This window comes from Lithobates pipiens, unplaced genomic scaffold (assembly GCF_037356315.1).
Source record: "Lithobates pipiens isolate NorthernLeopardFrog02 unplaced genomic scaffold, aLitPip1_a1.2 Scaffold_22, whole genome shotgun sequence".
Taxonomy (NCBI): Eukaryota; Metazoa; Chordata; class Amphibia; order Anura; family Ranidae; genus Lithobates; species Lithobates pipiens.
In genome coordinates, this window is record NW_027507784.1 from 66,802,720 (window position 1) to 66,823,550 (window position 20,831).

General features: G+C 41.8%; 1 protein-coding gene across 1 annotated transcript in view; it reads right to left on the reverse strand.

The window, feature by feature from the left end:
- The window catches only part of LYPD6 (LY6/PLAUR domain containing 6), a 106,015-nt gene extending 92,815 nt beyond the window's left edge, over window positions 1-13,200 (reverse strand). Inside the window, exon 1 of the mRNA XM_077447728.1 lies at window positions 13,074-13,200. The gene's annotated coding sequence lies outside the window, so the exon portion shown is untranslated. The remainder of the gene's footprint in view (window positions 1-13,073) is intronic.
- Between the last annotated feature and the right edge of the window lie 7,631 nt (window positions 13,201-20,831).

Below are 20,831 nucleotides of genomic sequence, written 5' to 3' on the forward strand. Positions count from 1 at the left end.
TCACGTGAAAGCAAAAATGCTGTTTTTTTTTTCCTTGCACATGATTGGGTATTCTTTGCAAAGTGAAGCCTTACCTGGTTTACTAAGCTGTGGAGAAACTGCACTTTGCAAAGTGCACAGTCTATTTGCCTTTATTAAAACAACCCCTTAGTGTCACTTTAAGGCCACTATACATTTTCTCCAATCATGCCGCGGGATAACAGTGTGGATAGGGGAATCTGTACTGCTGGCTACTATGATAGGATGATAGTCAATAATAGTATGTAATCTGATAGGATGCAGTCACTGGGGTTGATTTACTAAAGGCAAATAGACTGTGCACTTTGCAAAGGGCAGTGGCACTCTGCAAGTGCAGTTGTTCCAGAGCTCAGTACAGGAGGTAAAGCTTCACTCTGCAAATACCCAATCAGGTTATTGCAGAGTGAAACTGCGCTTTGTGGACTGTGTAGTGTCATATTTTGCTGCCCATCATAGAATGCTCCGGAAGTGACGTTGCGGCCAGAAATTTAGCACTGCGCATACGCGATGCGTTCCAAACACTTGCGCCATGCGTCTCAAATGATTTGCGACAATGCAGACCAGTGAAACCATCAGATAATGTCAGAGAAGTGAGGGGAGGTAATCCCCTCCCTGAGCCACAGTTACCGGCTCTCTCTCCGCCGCTCTCTGCTCTGTCTAAAGTTAATGTCAGGATTACCTCCCCTCACTCCCGTGACATTATCTGACGGTTTCACTGAACTACATTGTCGGAAACCCTCTGGAACGCATGGTGCAAGCATTTGGAACTCATCGCGCATGCGCAGTGCAAAATTTCTGGCCGCAATGTTACTTCCAGAGCATTCTATGATGGGGAGCAAAATATGACACTACAGGCTACACTGTGTATTTGCCTTTAGTAAATCAACCTCTGTGTAATGCTGTGTCCAGGGCGGTGTTTAAGTGCCTCTGATCACATCAATCTATCCGCAGTTACGCACCCGTGTGAACGTATCTTTATGGTGTTCTAAAACCAACAGCCATGTCTGTCCAACCAAAAGAATTTCTGTCCTTCCAGTCAGCATTTTCAGACGGAATAAAACATACAAATCACATTGAACATAAGAAATAGTTCTATGGCAGAAAACATCCGATTTCATGATCAGAAATTGTAGATCACAGTGGGGGGGGGGGGATTTACTAAAACGGGTGCCCTCAGAATCGGGTGCAGCTGGGCACGGTAGCCAATCAGCTTCTAACTTCAGCATATTCAATGAAGCTTTGACAATAAAACCTGGAAGCTGATTGGTTTCTATGCAGCGCTGCACCAGATTTTGCACTCTCCGGGTTTAGTAAATAACCCCCAGTGTCCCTTCTCAAGGGAGCTCTTCCGGGTATCCCAGAATGTCTCAGCCTCTTCATATTATCACACACTTTATTGTTTGAATCCTTTTAAAGCGGTTGTATAGTTAATTTTTTCACTTTGACCTACAGGTAAGCCTACAGGTAAGCCTATAGTAAGGCTTACCTGTAGGTAAAAAGAATATCTCCTAAGCCTGTATGGTTTAGGAGATATTCCCCTCCTAATGAACCGCTGAGTTCAGCGGCGCATTCGCGCACGGGCATTCCCGGCTGAAAGTCTGGCAGAAGACAGACCCTGCCGGGAAGAAAACTCTGAGTGACGACATCGCGGCTCCGGCCACTCATAGTGCCGGAGTGGGGATACCCGGAAAACACACAGAGAGAACATGTCAGCTCCCTCGGCGTGGATTGAGTGAGATGCCGGCGCCTCGTTCTAAGGTAAGTATTTCATAATGAGCTAGTATGTGGTGCATACTAGCTCATTATGCCTTTTCCCTTACAGGTGTAAAAAAAAAAAAAGTCAACGGCTTTACTCTTGCTTTAAGGGAAATCTGAATTTTTTTCAGACACGCTATTGTCACAAAAATATCTATTCATTCATTTTTATCTTGCTTTATTTTAAGGCCGTAAAGCAGATTTAGGAGCATTGATAAGAGAAAGTGTAAATCACATCTACAGCAACCAGTGAATAAAAGAAATCTGCAGTAGGAAGCTTTACCCTTTCATGTAAAAATTATTTTCAGTTTTTTGAATCTGCAGCTTTCATTAAAGTAATACTGTACATGTTCATCCTGCTTGGAGGGTCCTTGTTTGGGGACTTCCTGCTATAAGGTGACAACACTATCCCTGCCTCTCAGTTATGCTCCTGCGTTGTCACCCTGTCACATGTTCTTCAATAGAGACTCAGGGGTTGATTTACCAAAGTTTACTTTGCAAAGTGCAGTTTCTCCAGAGCTTAGTAAATGAGGTAAAGCTTCACTTTGCAAAGAATACCCAATCACGTGCAAGGAAAAAAAAAAAGCATTTTTATTCACACATGATTGGATGATGGAAGTCAGCAGAGCTTCTGCTCATTTACTGAGCCCTGGAGCAACTGCACTTTGTAAAGTGCACAGTCTATTTGCCTTTAGTAAATCAATCCTAAAATGAAACCTTTCCACTTTTACATACCTTATTTTAGACCCAGTGATGTCATCCCTGGTTCTCTGTGCTTTTCTATTCAATGCAGGTAAATTGTGGCTAGTGGGAGGGGTCAGCAGGGTGCCTCCTCATTCCTAATGCACACATCAGTATGCCGGCTTTTGCGAGGAGTTATGCAAAAACTATCAAAGGGGTTGAGTTACTAAAGACAAATAGACTGTGCACTTTTGCAATTGCAATTGCTCCAAAGCTTAGTAAATAAGGGAAAGCTCTGCTGACTTCCATCATCCAATCATGTGCAAGCAAAAATTCTGTTTTTTGTTTGTTTTTTTCCTTGCATGTGATTGGGTATTTTTTGTAAAATTAAGCCTCACCTCATGTACTAAGCTCTGGCGCAATAACACTTGCAGAGTGCACAGTCTGTTTGCCTTTAATAAATCAACCCCAAAATGTATTGATAGGTAGATGTCGGACATGGGGGAGTGGGCATTCCTGGGAAGGATTGATTTGCGTGCAGATATGTGATGCTGAGGGTTGATTTTCTAAAGGCAAATTGACTGTGCACTTTGCAGTCGTGCAGTTGCTCCAGAGCTTAGTAAATGAAGGTAAAGTTTCACTTTGCAAAGAATACCCAATAATATGCAAGGAAATTCTAAAAAAAAAAAAATGCATTTTTGCTTGCACGTGATTGGACAATGGAAGTCAGCAGAGCTTCTGCTCATTTACTAAGCTCTGGAGCAACTGCCACTTTACAAAGTGCCCAGTATATTTGCCTTTAGTAAATCCCCCCCTCAGTCTCAATGATTGAAATAACTGAAAGTGGTTCTAAAGCCTTAAGGGTTTTCACCTTAATGCATACTATGCATTAACCACTTCAGCCCCGGAAGGATTTGCCCCCTCAACGACCAGGACATTTTTTGCGATACGGCACTGCGCTGCTTTAACTTACAATTGCACGGTCGCTGTACCCAAACAAAATTGACGTCCTTTTTTTCCCACAAATAGAGCTTTCTTTTGGTGGTATTTGATCACCTCTGCGGTGCTTATTTTTTGCGCAATAAACAAAAAAGACCGACAATTTTGAAAAAAATAACAATATTTTATACTTTTTGCTATAATGATTATCCAAAAAAATAAAAAAAAATACATTTCTTCATCACTTTAGGCCGATATATATTCTTCTACATATTTGTGGTAAAGAAAAAATATATAATCTCAATAAGCGTATTGATTGTTTGCACAAAAGTTATAGCATCTACAAAATAGGGAATAGATTTACGGCATTTTTTTTTTTTACTAGTAATGGCGTCGATCTGCAATTTTTAGTGGGACTGTGACATTGGGGCGGACAAACTTTTGACACATTTTTGAGGTAAGCCCTATATGCAGCTTCTAATGCGCATTGTGGGAAGCTCACAGTGTGCAGTCTAATCAAAGTAAGCCATATCCGTACAAGACAGGATTTTGTACAACCGTGCAAGAACTGAAGGTGGGACTGGAGTTCAGCTCAGTAAAGCCATATCGATAGAAATATGAGTATTATACCAACTTAATGAATAAATGGAGCCGGAAAGCCCTTATTCTGTATAGCAAATTTTAATGGTCACATAAGAGTGGTAATAAAACAGGACGCTGATGCGTTTTGGTGAGAGCCTTAGTCATAGCTAATACTTATACCAACCTCCTTCTTAAAATGCTAGTTGCCTGGCCATCACTGATTTCAATACTTTCTGAGTTCCCTGGAACAAGCATGCAAAAACTCCTGTTAGAACTCCTCATTTGTATTCTAGTCCAGGTGAGTTATCTGGATAAAACACCAGCCTGGCCACTCCCAGGTTCGGAGGTCAGCAATGACAAGGCCTGCATTCTCTATTATAGGTCAACGTGGCTGAATTCCTGTGCAATGGGTACTAATCCACAGGAACCAATCAGAACAGTCAGACCAATAGTGATGAGCTCCTATTGGTCGCTCTGCACAGTCCTGGAATAAATCTTTCATGTCAGATCTTTGAAATAACGGATTACATGGATTAAGCCTTCACGCCATCTTTTTAATTAAAGTTTCCAACAAATAGAAATCCGATAATTATCATCTCAGGTAAAGTGGTTGAAGAAGCAAAGCCGCCCCACCACAGAGGAGCGCAATGTCCCAGGTGTCCCGGAACGCGCCCCCCCTCTGCCCTTTAGCCAAAATGTCAGAATGTGACGCAACCCGCCGCCGAGAACCTTTATAAAGATGAAGGTGTCCCCAGAAACCACATAAAAGGGGCAAAGCCATCAGCTGGAATTTATTTTTCTTCTGGTTTTTAGTCCACATCTGGGCATTATACATGCGTCTCTGGGATGTCTCCCAATGAGTAAGATAGAAAAACAATTGGAATTAGACGGAACTCCACCCTGCCCTTCAGTTTTGCACAGTTGTCCAGGTTCCTCCTCTACTGAAATTGCTTACAATCACTTGATTTACTTGCACATTTGAGCTTCTAACAGAAGTCATTAGAAGTCATTTCCTGGGGGAGGATGTCCAGCATCATTTAGCACTTTTTCCCCAGCCTGACTGTCCCTTACATTAATTGGAACTTCATTAGGTAGCCCATCCAAAATGAATGGACTGGCAATGCATCTCACTTAGGTCCTAAAGGACCTTATCCTGAAACTGGAAGCAACGTTACATATCTTCCAGGGGGTGGCAACCTTGGCAAGCCAGCTTTGCCAAAACTACAAATCCCATCAATACAAATGCAAGATAATGGCAGTGCAACCCTATCATTCAATCAGGGCCGGTGATGTGTCGACTACTGTCCCCCATCGGATAGTGTCTGCCCTGTACTGTGCTTGCGCAGTACGGAGGACAAGGAGATTCAGAAAGTCTCCGAAGATGAACGTCGCCTGCGCAGTGAGTCTAGGTTCAAGCCCCACCATCCAAGTGGACATAGAGTTAGAATAAAAAATAGCCGAGTGAAGCGAGGCCGTGCCCGAAGTGTGGCGAGAGAAGAGAGCCCGCGAGGGGTCCTGTTACTATGTGCTACCGTATGTCCACTTGGATGGTGGGGCTTGCACCTGGACTCAGTGCACAGGCACTGTTCTTCTTCTGAGACTTTCGGAGTCTCCTTCTCCTCCATACTGCCCAAACGATGCGCCTGCGCAGTACGGGGCTGAAACTATCCGATGGCCAGACACTTTTTGACAGAACACCGGCAAGAGCTCTCTGTTTCCACTCACCATGCCTGACTTGTGGTCTCAACCCCCGTAACACAAGAGTCCTTCCATGTAGATAAAGTCAGCAGCCAAGTGAGGATGAACACAATTTCCCTTTATTTTGTCCAAGGAGTACACATGTTCCAAACAGAGCCAACACTAACGTGTTTCTGCCTATCAAGGCCTTATTTATACCTATGAACGATGAGTAAGGCCTTCATAGGCTGAAACCCATTAGTGTTGGCTCTGTTTGGATCATGTGTACTTCTTGGACAAAATAAAGAGAAATTTTATTCATCTTCACCTGGTACCTGGTTTCCGACTTTATCTTCATGGAAGGACAAATCCCATCAAGCCTCTGGGAGTCATGCCTGTGGCTGTCAGGGTCTTCCAGTGCTCCATAAGACTTGTAGTCCCACAATAGCTGGAAAGCTGCAGTCGCCTACCCCCGACCTATTCTATCCTAATACATGCCAGCAAACTGAGGTCATGTCTTACGGAGAAGAATTCTTCTTTTATGCATCCGTAGAAAAAAAAGGCAACTATTACAGAGATGCATCAGTCAGCACAATTCCAGCATTCTAGTCGCATTACAGTGACTAACCATATTTATGAATCTCAAAGATCACATTCACTGTGTTAGCAGATACCCTACAATAAGTTATTAAATGCAGATAGAAAGGCAGAAAGACACCAGACAGAGTACATATAATACAAAAATAATAATAATTAAAAAAAAGTATTAAATTATATTATTTATTAAATTATTATCATAAAATAATAATAAATATTATAATACAAAAATATAAAAAAACATTTTTGGAAGTTGGGCATTATTAACATTATCAGAAAAAAAAATCAACTTGTCAAAGCGGTTAAGTTATGCAGGGAGGGTTGTGATTTTGTTAGGTTGTGATTATTACCTTCACCTTTGACAAGGCACAGTAAAAAAAAGAATAAAATAAAGCAGAGACTATATGGAGCATGTCTTATACAAAAAACAAAACAAAAAAAAAACACTAGTATAAATGGTCAGCTTTACTCAAGAATTCAACATTCACATGCAGAAATCAGCCTTTGTAATCCCTTCTGGCCTGTACATGACAGTCTGTATGAGTAGCAGTGATTATGGGTGTCAGTATGGTGACTTATATAGAAGGTATTGCAGATTCATAAATATATGTATTTGGGAAATTCAAAGAAACAAAATTACAAGTCTCCAACTACTGGAATGACAGCCCTGGATCAAGCACCTTTAAAAAAAATTCAGCAGTAGCTAATTAAAGCGGAGCTCTACCTGAAAGGGGAAGCTCAACTTGTCTGCCTTCTCTCCCCCCCCCCCCCCCCCCCCTGCTCCACTGCCACATTTGGCACCTTTGGTGGGGACTCGGTACCTGTTTTTTACAGGGATCCGCTCCCACTTTTGGCTGAATTTGCGGCGCCGGGCCTATGTCCAATGGTCACACAGGGATTTTCCATAAAACAGCACAGAGCCCTGAGGATATACACAGTGCCAAGACAAGTCACAGCTCAGACTGAGCCCTATTTTTTATCACTCAAAAAAAAAAAAAAACTCTTCTTTCTTTTCCTCTGATTATCTTTCCTTCTTGTCTATCTATCTATCCTTTATTTTATCTTTCTTTCTTTCTTCATTCCTTATCTCTTTTTTTACTCTCTTCCCTCCTTCCTTTCTCTTTTTTTTCTTCCTTCCTTCATTCTTCCCCCTTATTTTATCTTTTTTTTCTTCCTTCCTTCCTTCCCTTCTTTATTGCCTTCCCTTCTCTCTATTTTCTAGCTACCGGTACATATCTACAATGTTTTCTTTCTTTTTCTCTGATTATCTTTCATTCTTGTCTATATGTATCCTTTAATATTTTCTTTATTTGTCACCTGCTTTCTTTCTCTCTTCCTTTTCTCTTTTTTTACTCTCTCCCCTCCTTTTCTCTTTTTTTTTTACTTTGTTCCCTCCTTTTCTCTTCCTTCCGTCCTTCATTCCCTTCCATCCTTCTTTCTTCCCCCCATTCTTTTCTCTTTTTTTTTCCTTCCTTCCTTCCCTTCTTTCTTGCCTTCCCCCTTCTTTCACCCTTTCTCTCTATTTTATATCTACAAAACTACGTTTTTTTCTTCTGATTATCTTTCCTTCTGTCTATCTAGCGATCCATTATTTTTTTCTTTCTTTCTTACCTGCTCAAAATATTGTACGATTTTATTTCATGTTGCATACTTTTCTTTGCACCAAAACTATGCCGGCATAAAATATCCAAGATAGACTATAAAATAAAAACGTGTAAAAAAAATAAATGAATAAATAAAAAAGTTAATAATTATAATAATAAGAATCTTACTTAAATTATGCAAATTACGGTAATTAAATAGCAAATTGCACTAATAGTGTAGCTGACCTATCCAAAGACCAGACATACAGTACGATCTGTAGAGAGGCATTGTGAAGGATGGCCAGCAAAGCACCTACCTGTCATCAGACCCCACCAGACCCTCTGGGATTTCCCATGACACACAACCAATACTTGTTAAATGTGCGAACACTGTTATCACTTCCCTTTTCTCTTCAGAAAAGGGTCAGCGCCCACTTGGTTACAGATTTTCCCAAAAGCAGGAAGTTCTCCGATGATCGGCAGTGCTTATTGCCTCCCAGGGCAGCCCTACAATGGCCCAGATCTCATTTAGTCATCTCAGGTAACGCTCACATTAAACTGTTCATAGTCACCCTAAATTTACAGTAATTAGAGTGCATTCTTCAAAGGTTTATACCTCGTTATGTAACTCCAAAGTATGCCAGCAAATAAGGAACATCAGTCCACCCAAATGTGGCATTGAAGTTATAGGTGTAACCTAATGTGCTGAGTCAGCACCAGGGTTTTAATATGTCTTCAATGCTCCAACAGGGAGATCTCCCGGATAAAATTCCCATCCACCTTTGTGTTCTAGAACATCATGTTTCATTTCCACAATCAAATTATAAAATACAACAGGAAGAGTGGGAACCCCTTATAATGGCCATACTAGGTGTGCATCAAGTGCAAAGATATTACCATTAGGATCCCTGAGAGACCAAGGACTTCTTTACACTTGTGGTTGTGGGGGTGAAAGTAAAAAACACTCGGTTGAGGTGCATTTTTACGGCTCGCTTTTAACCTGCAAAGTCAGCGAATAGGGATGTACACATGCCACAGCAAGAATTAACCCCCCTGCCGAGTTTGGCAGGCAGTACTGTAACCCATTCAACTGCATGAATGCAGCATGGTGGTGGTGCTGCCTATTAGGGGTGACATAAGGGCTCCTCACCACCTATCAAAATCCTACTGAAGAGTGCTAGTGTAAACAATCTCTTATGTCAGATGATTTAACTCTTCAAAAACGTAAATATAGGTTTTGAACTGAGTAAACCTTTGCATGAACCCATTGCAACCAATCAGAATCCAACATTGGCCAATCTGATAGTAGCAGTGTGAATTGTTATTGGTTATTATCTGAGGGGGACATGCAAGGAAAATAAAAAACAGAATTTTAGCCTGCACATGATTGGATAATAAAATCAGCAGAGCTTCCCCTCATTTCAGATCTACCCCTCAGATTTACAGCGACTGCACTTCCAAGTGCACTTTGCACTTGTAGTGCTAAGTAGATTTGCCTTGAGTAAATAACCCCCAGTGTGTCTCCTTTGTACACTGTAGAGTGCTATTGATGCATATTTCCTTATGCCAGCCATAAACTGTTCAAATCTCAGCTCAGTTCAGCAGGGACTGGCCAAGATCCAAACCATGAATGAGTAGGCTGAATGAATGATCGATCGACTTGGGTACAACCAGCTTGTTGGATTTTACATGCGATTATTACTAGCAGCTTTTATAGCCACTAGCAGTAATTGCTGTGTTCTCCCGGTTGAAAACTGACTGTGTTGATGGGGGAAATCAAGCAATTTTCTTTCCTGCAACTTGGGGTTGCAGGAAAGAAAACCCCTCCATCTATGAGCAGCGTAAGCATTTTTGAAGTTAGGATTTGGAATGGATAGAGTTAACGGCCATTAAAACAAGGCTTGTTGATACCTATTACTGAAACATCAATTATTATTATTATAATTCAGGATTTATTTAGCGCCAACAGTTTGCACAGCGCTTTACAATATGAGGGCAGACAGTACAGTTACAATACAATTCATTACAGGAGGGATCAGATGGCCCTGATCTTTGGAGCTTACAATCTAGAGCATCAATGACTTCTATTGGTCTCCCAAAGCACTAAAACGCACAAATAAATGGATATATTGTATTTTTCAAAATGCAGTGCAACCCAACAGACGGGAACATGCACTTTTATAATAGGGGACCTGAAACACATACGTATTATTGCGTACACAATGGGGTAAATGAGCCCTAATACTTTGATTGCATACTTTCGATCAACTGTCAATCACAATCTATTCCAATGTTCTCTGATACAAAAAAAAAAGGAAAATATTTACTGGTGCCAAAACCAACTGTACAACACATTATATCAAATATTCAAAACATGTCTTCAAACCGCACAAACAAACAATGCCGATAAACACACACACTGAAAACAAACACGGCACAACTTTCTAGGTCCCATTACATTGCTGCAGGCCGACTGACTATTACGTTGTTGTGTTTTATATATATATTGATTGATTATTATTGTTATAATCTGCAAACAAGAACAAATTAATGAGTGCATGGAAAACAAAATTCTAATTACAAATATTTTAAATATTTTGCTTTCAATGTTTATGATCAGAAGTACATTCTCCAGTCTAAGGACATGGCTGCAGGCAATCATTAGTCTGTCGTTTTTTTTAAAAAAAGGGTGCGAAAGAGGTTTTAAAATGGACCAAGTGTCAAACAAAAACATAAAGTGAACAAAAAAAAAAAAGATACAAAATTCAGAACGGAAAATCAAATTGGTATAAAATTCTGGACAGACAATAAAGATAAAAATATAATATTCCGAACACATAATCAATAAAGAAAAAAAATATAGAATTCAGAACAGATAATCAATATAGGTAAAGATATAAAATTCACAACAGATAATTAGTAAAGATAAAGATGCCAATTTTGGTACAAATGATCAATAAAAGATAAAGATATAAAATTCAGAACAGATGATCAGTAAAGATAAATATATACAATCAGAATAGATAATCAGATAAAGATATACAATTCAGAACAGATGATCAATAAGGATAAATATATACAATCCAGAATAGATAATCAGATAAAGATATACAATTCTGAATAAACAATCAAATAAGATGAAGAAATACAATTCAGAAGAGATGATCAATAAAGAAAAAGATATCAAATTCAGAACAGGTGATCAGTAAGGATAAAGATACCAAATTTGGTACAGATGATCAATAAAGATAAAGATATAAAATCCACAATAGACAATCAAATAAGATAAAGATATCATATTCATTAAAGATGATCAATAAAGATATAAAATTCAGAACAGATAAAAAATAAAGATAAAGATACCGAATTCCTTACATGTGATCAATACAGTTGATCTAAAATAAAGCAATCCAGAGTACATAGGACTATGAAACAAGACTAAAAGTGGCCACACACACACACATATTAATATGATGATTGATTAAAAATCTTAAATCACATTTAATTGATTTAGTAATATTTCCACCAATTTCAACATCGGAAAGTCAATCAGCTGAGGCAGAATGTTATCAATCATTCTGATCACTCGAATGAACATCTGTATGTGTGACAGACAAGTGATTATGATACAGATCAAGTAAACGATTGTTTCTGATAAATCATATTTTCAATTGATAAAGCTGACCATACACTGTACAATCTCTTATAGATCTACCATCACCTATATAGAGAAAGGACCTGCCTGGTTTGAATGTTCAGGCCTCATCTCCTCTTTTTTGGTAACTCTGAATGAGATAGTACAGAGATTGTATGTTTTGATTGAATAGTGTATGGCCAGCTTTACATCAATGCTATTTTAATTGATAAATAATCACTTCTTTACAATCGCTCTTAGCTAGATCAACTACAGATCAGTACATGACCACCTTGTCTACCCCCTTTGCCCACAAAAGGTTCCTTTCAACAGTGTTGGCATTTACTGGGTGCTCATGTAGGACAGCAAGTGTTACATTGTAGTCTTATTTACATCTTATAACACAGAATCAGAGTATCCACCTAAGTCACCCACAGATCAGTCCACTTCATCAATGATCAGTACAGGGGTCACACCCTCCCCAGCTACAGTGATCGGTGACCCCTAACCCCCCAGAACTTCACCTGCTGCCCCCCCCCCCCCCCCCCCCCCCGCCAAACTTTATCCAGACTTTTTCCGGCAGGGTGAAACTTTGGAGACCCCCTCCCCCTCCCACACTGCACAAGTGTGTACATTGAAGAGAGGATCTATTTTAGGATGAGAGTTTACATTGGGAGATGGTTATGTTCTTACAGAGACAGTCTAGTGTACAACATGAGACAGTCTAGTGTAAAAGAGCCAGTCTAGTGTACAAGAGACAGTCTAGTGTACAACAAGAGACAATCTAGTGTACAATGAGAGACAGTCTAATGTACAAGAGACAGTCTAGTGTACAACAAGAGACAATCTAGTGTACAATGAGAGACAGTCTAATGTACAAGAGACAGTCTAGTGTACAACAAGAGACAATCTAGTGTACAATGAGAGACAGTCTAATGTACAAGAGACAGTCTAGTGTACAAGAGACAGTCTAGTGTACAACAAGAGACAATCTAGTGTACAATGAGAGACAGTCTAATGTACAAGAGCCAGTCTAGTGTACAACAAGAGACAATCTAGTGTACAATGAGAGACAGTCTAATGTACAACAAGAGACAGTCTAGTGTACAAGAGACAGTCTAATGTACAACAAGAGACAGTCTAGTGTACAAGAGACAATCTAGTGTACAACAAGAGACAATCTAGTGTACAATGAGAGACAGTCTAATGTACAACAAGAGACAGTCTAGTGTACAACAAGAGACAGTCTAGTGTACAACAAGAGACAGTCTAGTGTACAACAAGAGACAGTCTAGTGTATAACAAGAGACGGTCTAGTGTACAAGAGACAATCTAGTGTACAACAAGAGACAGTCTAGTGTACAACAAGAGACAGTCTAGTGTATAACAAGAGACGGTCTAGTGTACAAGAGACAATCTAGTGTATAACAAGCTCATTAGCCCCTATCACCCTGTAGAGGACTGTCTGTGATCACATCTTATTTACAGTCCCATTTTCGGGACAAGTTGCGCAATTAGTGAGAATATAGGACTATCTGTGACACACTGGGCTGTGTTGTTGCAAGTGCACTAATGTGGCTCTAATGACCGGAGAGGGAGTCACTCACCCTGTTAGTCCATGATCTCCATGATCTCGGGCTCCAGGATCCAGCAGCTGGTGTATTGTGTATGGGGGGAGCTCTGCACCCTGCCTGGGAGATGGACACACTGAATACATTAAGGAGACAACAAGAGAGTCTGATCTTTCAGCTCTGAGCAGCCAATCACCTCCCACTGGGTGTGGTTAGAGAAGAAAATGTGGACTGGGATTGGGTGATAGACAATGGCAGTGTGCCCTACCCTGTGTGATCTGGGGGAGGGGAGGGGTGATCAATTTCATGTTCAACTGCAGGACATCAAGTCCTGGAAAGTTTACTGTACACAGGACAGACCGACATCCAACTGTACACAGGACAGACCGACATCCAACTGTACACAGGACAGACTGACATCCAACTGTACACAGGACAGACTGACATCCAACTGTACACAGGACAGACTGACATCCAACTGTACACAGGACAGACTGACATCCAACTGTACACAGGACAGACCGACATCCAACTGTACACAGGACAGACCGACATCCAACTGTACACAGGACAGACCGACATCCAACTGTACACAGGACAGACACACCGATATCCAACTGTACACAGGACAGACTGACATCCAACTGTACACAGGACAGACCAACATTCAACTGTACACAGGACAGACCGACATCCAACTGTACACAGGACAGACACACCGATATCCAACTGTACACAGGACAGACACACCGATATCCAACTGTACACAGGACAGACTGACATCCAACTGTACACAGGACAGACTGACATCCAACTGTACACAGGAGAGACTGACATCCAACTGTACACAGGACAGACACACCGACATACAACTGTACACAGGACAGACCAACATCCAACTGTACACAGGACAGACTGACATCCAACTGTACACGGGACAGACTGACATCCAACTGTACACAGGACAGACACACCGATATCCAACTGTACACAGGACAGACCAACATCCAACTGTACACAGGACAGACCGACATCCAACTGTACACAGGACAGACCAACATCCAACTGTACACAGGACAGACTGACATCCAACTGTACACAGGACAGACTGACATCCAACTGTACACAGGACAGACCGACATCCAACTGTACACAGGACAGACCAACATCCAACTGTACACAGGACAAACTGACATCCAACTGTACACAGGACAGATCAACATCCAACTGTACACAGGACAGACTGACATCCAACTGTACACAGGACAGACTGACATCCAACTGTACACAGGACAGACTGACATCCAACTGTACACAGGACAGACCAACATCCAACTGTACACAGGACAGACTGACATCCAACTGTACACAGGACAGACTGACATCCAACTGTACACAGGACAGACCGACATCCAACTGTACACAGGACAGACCAACATCCAACTGTACACAGGACAAACTGACATCCAACTGTACACAGGACAGATCAACATCCAACTGTACACAGGACAGACTGACATCCAACTGTACACAGGACAGACTGACATCCAACTGTACACAGGACAGACCGATATCCAACTGTACACAGGACAGATCAACATCCAACTGTACACAGGACAGATCAACATCCAACTGTACACAGGACAAACTGACATCCAACTGTACACAGGACAGACCAACATCCAACTGTACACAGGACAGACTGACATCCAACTGTACACAGGACAGACTGACATCCAAATGTACACAGGACAGACCAACATCCAACTGTACACAGGACAGACCAACATCCAACTGTACACAGGACAGACTGACATCCAACTGTACACAGGACAGACTGACATCCAACTGTACACAGGACAGACTGACATCCAACTGTACACAGGACAGACTGACATCCAAATGTACACAGGACAGACCAACATCCAACTGTACACAGGACAGACCAACATCCAACTGTACACAGGACAGACCGACATCCAACTGTACACAGGACAGACTGACATCCAACTGTACACAGGACAGACACACCGCCATCCAACTGTACACAGGACAGACACACCGACATCCAACTGTACACAGGACAGACCAACATCCAACTGTACACAGGACAGACCGACATCCAACTGTACACAGGACAGACACACCGACATCCAACTGTACACAGGACAGACCAGCCTCCAACTGTACACAAACAGACCGACATCCAACTGTACACAGGACAGACACACCGATATCCAACTGTACACAGGACAGACACACCGACATACAACTGTACACAGGACAGACAGACTGACATCCAACTATACACAGGACAGACCGACATCCAACTGTACACAGGACAGACACACCGACATCCAACTGTACACAGGACAGACAGACCGACATCCAACTGTACACAGGACAGACCAACATCCAACTGTACACAGGACAGACTGACATCCAACTGTACACAGGACAGACTGACATCCAAATGTACACAGGACAGACCAACATCCAACTGTACACAGGACAGACCAACATCCAACTGTACACAGGACAGACTGACATCCAACTGTACACAGGACAGACTGACATCCAAATGTACACAGGACAGACCAACATCCAACTGTACACAGGACAGACCAACATCCAACTGTACACAGGACAGACCGACATCCAACTGTACACAGGACAGACTGACATCCAACTGTACACAGGACAGACACACCGACATCCAACTGTACACAGGACAGACACACCGACATCCAACTGTACACAGGACAGACCAACATCCAACTGTACACAGGACAGACCGACATCCAACTGTACACAGGACAGACACACCGACATCCAACTGTACACAGGACAGACCAGCCTCCAACTGTACACAAACAGACCGACATCCAACTGTACACAGGACAGACACACCGATATCCAACTGTACACAGGACAGACACACCGACATACAACTGTACACAGGACAGACAGACTGACATCCAACTATACACAGGACAGACCGACATCCAACTGTACACAGGACAGACACACCGACATCCAACTGTACACAGGACAGACAGACCGACATCCAACTGTACGCACATTACAATCTCCTTTAGATTTCTTTTTTAACTCTCTTCCCTTCTTTTCTCCTTCATTCCATTCCCTTTCCTTCCCTTCCTTCTTTCTTCCCTTCTTTCTTTTTTACACCTACATAACTACATATTTTTCTTCTTTCTTTTCCTCTGATCATCTTTCCTTCTTGTCTATCTCTCCATTATTATTTTTTCTTTCTTTCTTCCTTTTCTCTTTTTTTTAACTCTCTCCCCTCCTTCATTTCTCTTTTTTTTTTACTTTCTTCCCCCTTCTTTTCTCTTTTTTTTTCTTCCTTCATTTTCCTTCCTTCCTTCCTTCCCTTCTTTCTTGCCTTCCCCTCTCTTCCTTCTTTATTCCATTCTCTCTATTTTATATCTACATAACTACAATTTTTTCTTCTCTCTTTTGCTCTGATTATTTTTCCTTCTTCTCTATCTATCAATCCATTGTTTTATCTTTCTTACCTGCTTTCTTTTTTTTATTTCCTTCTTCCTTTCTTCCCTTCTTTTCTCTTTTTTTACTCTCTTCCCTCCTTCTTTTCTCAATTTTTTTTCCTCCCCACCTTCCCTCCTTCCCTTCCTTCTTTCTTCCCTTCTTTCTTTATTTCTTTCTTTCTTTCTTCTCTCCATCTTTTCTTCTTTACTATCTTCCCTCCTTTATTTCTCATTTATTTCTTCCTTCCTTGCCTTCTCTTCCTTCTTTCTTCCCTTCTTTTTTTTTTATCTCTATGTAACTACATGTTTCTTCTTTTCCTCTGATTATCTTTCCTTCTTGTCTATCTATTCATTATTTTTATTTTATTTCTTCCCTCCTTCTTTTCTCCTTTTTTTCCTTCCTTCCTTAGTTCCTTACATCCTTCCTTCCTTCCTTCCTTCCTTCCCTCCCTCCCTTCCTTCCTTCTTTCTTTCTTTTCTGACCCAGAAAATGAGATTAAGCACACCATGACCTCCTTGTACTATTACTAATACTAATATTATATGAGAAGTCACGTGTTACTATCCTGAAATGTCCTGACAATCCTATGATCTATGACTATAAACCCAAGAACAAAATTATAACATATTGCAGCTTACCAGTCCTTAGATGTGGTGGCTGCATTACTTTTTTTTTTCAGTTTTTCTCCTTTCCATTCACCTGGTGATCCTGCCACTAACACTTCCTGTTCTAGAGTGATAACACTCACTGCTCTGTTTCTATGGAAGAGAACGTTCTCACCCTAGGCTGCAGGACTATAAACACCTCCCCCTCTTCTCATCTCCATTACATAGGGAGGTGAGTTTTATGTAATTCATAGAAGATAGCTGTGAAAACTAAAAGCATCTTTTTATATGTCAGTTCAGCACACAGGAAATTACAACTCTGGATTTCTGGCGGGAGTAGCAGTTATGTTTCTATACTTGCAGAAAATTTACTCAGCCTGAAAAGAAAAAAGAAAACTAATGCAGCCATCACATCAATGGGCCATTGAACTGCAGTATGCTGTATTCCATTTTCCAGGTTTAGATTGACCATTACAATGATCACATATAAGATGTGTCATATGACCCATGCTGATGAATTTGGTATTCAGATTCTCATAGTGACGCCGTCCTAAGCGCCTCTCATTAGACAGATGGCAGCAGCTGTGTTCATGGATCACTGATTGAGTCCTTTATACATGTCTCCATTATAATCAGGTCATTGTCACCACAGACACACCCGTCCCTCTACAAAGCTCTGCAATATTATTAGCTGTAGCTGCACACGTCTGATTTATAGGATGACTTCATGTATGGCTGACATTTACTACATGGACTTAAAGTATATCTATGATCAAAATGTAAAATCATATATGAATTCTATTATTTATAGTCTACTTCTATTAATCCGAATGATCTAGAAGTTTAATAAAATGACTTTGTAAAGAATCCCACCCATTGAATTCTGTGACACATAATCACTATGCTCTGTAGGAGGCGCTGCTGTGTCACACATTTCACAGAGCCCTCCTTCTGACCTACAGAGGTGGTCAGAGGAGGAGTTTTAGGAGGCGGGGTTAGTACAGGACTTGCAGGCAGCAAGGTACCATGGGAGATGTAGTCCTTAGAAATTGAGACGCTGCAAAGCATGCTGGGAATCCAGGAAGTTGTGGAAAGAGACGACAGCAGACAGACAGAACTCACATCATGAAAGGAGAATTTTATAGTAAGCTAATATTGGGTTGTCAATTATAACTTTTGCTTGTATTGTTATTACAATGCTGATGTTATAAAAATGAAAGTGTATGCTGTGGCCATAGAACTCCTTTAAAGTGTGCCTGTCAATTATGACCAGTGGGGGGCACCATTGTGTGTGCTGGACTGATATGCAGCCGATTTGTCTGCTTAGAAGTAATGACACCATCGAAGCATGAGCTACTACTAACAGATTTCTATTATTACTCAGTACTATGAAAAATTCCAACAGAGCATCTGTTATTTCAGTGTGCTGCATAGCGGGGAAGTTCCTTAAAGGAGAAGTATGGGCTTTAAAAAAAAAAACACGCATATATATACGTAGCTCCATGCTGCAGCAACTATGTGATACTGCAGCTGTCCCATGTTGGTTCTAAAGCTATACACCAGGGGTCTTCAAACTGTCTAAACAAAGGGCCAGATACTCTCCTTCAGACTTGGGGGGGGGGGGGGGGGCAGACTGTGGCCAGTGGCAGTAAAAAAATGTCTTGGCAACAGAACAGCAACATTAGGAGGAGGAATATGGTGTCAGTGGGAGGAATAGTCATCATTGGTGTCAGTGGGAGGAAAAGTGCCCCATCATTGGTGTCAGTTGGAGAAATAGTGCCCCATCATTGGTGTCAGTGGGAGAAATAGTGCCCTGTTATTGGTGTCAGTGGGAGGAATAGTGCCCCATCATTGGTGATAGTGGGAGGAATTGTGCCCCAACATTGATATCAGTGGGAGGAATAGTGTCCCCTTATTAGTATTAGTGGGAGGAATTGTGCCCCATCATCGGTGTCTGTGAAAGGAATAGTGCCCCATCATTGGTATCAGTGGGAGGAATAGTGCCCCATCATTGGTATTAGTGGGAGGAATAGTGCCCCATTGTGGTGTCAGTGGGAGAAATAGTGCCTCATTATTGTTGTCAGTGGGAGGAATAGTGCCCCATTGTTGTGTCAGTGGGAGAAATAATGCCTCATCATTGGTATTAGTGGGAGGAATAGTGGCCCATCATTGGTATTAATGGGAGGACTAGTGCCCCATCATTGATGTCAGTGGGAGGAATAGTGCCCCATCATTGATGTCAGTGGGAGGAATAGTGCCCATCATTGGTGTTAGCGGGAGGAATAGTGCCCCATCATTGGTGTCAGTGGGAGGAATAGTGCCCCATCATTGATGTCAGTGGGAGGAATAGTGCCCCATCATTGGTGTTAGCGGGAGGAATAGTGCCCCATCATTAGTGTCAGTGGGAGGAATAGTGCCCCCTCATTGCTAGTGGTTGGAGGAATAGTGCCCAATCATTGGTGTTAGCAGGAGGAATAGTGCCCCATCATTGGTGTCAGTGGGAGGAATAGTGCCCCATCATTGGTAGTGGTTGGAGGAATAGTGCCCCATCGTTGGTATCAATATGAAAAATAGTGCCTTGTTGTTGCTGTCTGTCCATTGTTGGTGTCAGTGGGAGGAATGGTGCCCCAAGTGACAGATAAAGGCAGGCAAAGGGCAGCATCCGGTTTCTGGGCCGCAGTGTGGAGACCAGTACTGTAGACAGATTTTAATTTGGCCAGTTCAGTAGGGAGCAGCTGACTTTCAATCAGTGTGCGGCCACCCCCGCTCAACAGAAGTCAATTGTTTGAGTGACTTCTGTTGAAGGGACATGTTAGAAAAATGTTTTCGATCAGCGACTGTAGCCACTGATCAGTGTACTCTGACAGCCTCGAATCCCACTGTCAGAATACAATGTCTCAGCAGGGGGATCTGGCTGTTAGCTGAATGACATTTATGGTTAGCTTAAGATAGAGAACTGAGCGATCAAATGACTGCTTATTGCTCAGCTCTCTGTCTCCTCAGAGTCAAAAGCAGTCACCACTCTTTGCTCTGCTCCTCTACTGTTCACTGGAGTGCTGGCTGGGAAGGAGGCAGCTGGTTCCAGCCAGCTCTAAGCCTTCCATTGAAAGCCAGAGCCAGCTCTCTCTGAGGCAGCTGGGTGGATCCCAACAATTTTGTCAGAATCCTCCCTGAGCCTAGTACAGCTCTGCCCTGTCAGCTAATAGCCGGTAATGGCCCACTGTCCGTTGACTCAGGGTCACAAGAGTACAAAAGTAAATGTACTCATGTAGCCCACAATAATGGGCAAAAAAAAGTGGGCCATACTTCTCATTTAAATTACAGTAAAACCTTGGCTTGAAAGTATTCTGCAAGACAAGCAATATTTTTAAAAAAAAACTTGACTTGATATACAAGCGATGTCTTGATATACAAGTAGCGGCATGTCACAACTAAGTATAAAAGAGAAGAGAGGTGCCTCTAAGGCCGCGTACACACGGGCGGATTGTCTGCCCAACTTAGTCCGCTGAACCGTGTTTCAGCGGACAATCCGCTCGTGTGTGGGCTTCAGCTGACTTTTTCAGCGGACAATCTGACGGACTTAGTCTTTCGGAATTTCCGTAATTTTGTCCGTCCAAACTTGGTTTTGTCCGTCCAAACTTGGTTTCAGCGGACAGTCCGCTCGTGTGTAGGCAAGTTG